Here is a 765-nt window from a genome sequence, read left to right as displayed (position 1 = left end):
TAGCCATAGGACTTTCCTATTGACTAGTCTTAGAAAATTAGAAAAGGTACCCCTACCATTAGAAATTCAAAGCTTTTCTCTTTACTCAACTTGAAGTTTCACATATTGATCTTAACCTCTAGCACTTAGTATGTGAGATCATTATGAGAGAACTCAAGAGGAGTTCCTATAGGACTACTTGGCCTTAGGATTGACCCTAGGTGTTGATTTGAAGTTAGGGTACACAATATCCTCACAATATTCTGGCTAAAACCAATCCATAAGGACCCAAAATGAGGATTTCATTGATCCATAATTCATTTAGAATGGACATTTATCCAATTCTACTTGAAATACTAATCTTGGGTCTTTTTGCCCCAGACACCCCCAAATTACCTAGACCTTCCTTTAACCCAAAATCCAAAAAAATCACATAAATCCCAATAAATCTTAAATATTCCCAATTTCATTTCTTTCAACTACCATATGACCCAATTTGGTCAATTTGGCCATCTTTAATCAAAATACCCTCAAAATTACCAAAATTACAAAAATACCCTTGGCACCCCAAACTTTCCCAAAACTTCCAAAATCCCTCCAAATGTTCCCAAAACCCATTTGGACCCTTCAATTGGATTCAATTTGGATCAATTTGATCATGTTGCCCAAAACCCCTAAAATTGCCTTTAAAGACCTAATTTCCCCAAATTTACTTCAAATGCCCATCAATTTGGTCCCAATCTTCCCCAATTTCAATCCTAAACTCAAATTCACCTTACATGTGAC

Source organism: Phalaenopsis equestris, unplaced genomic scaffold (genome assembly GCF_001263595.1).
Source record: "Phalaenopsis equestris unplaced genomic scaffold, ASM126359v1 Scaffold233169, whole genome shotgun sequence".
Classification (NCBI taxonomy): Eukaryota; Viridiplantae; Streptophyta; class Magnoliopsida; order Asparagales; family Orchidaceae; genus Phalaenopsis; species Phalaenopsis equestris.
This window is presented reverse-complemented; position numbering follows the sequence as displayed.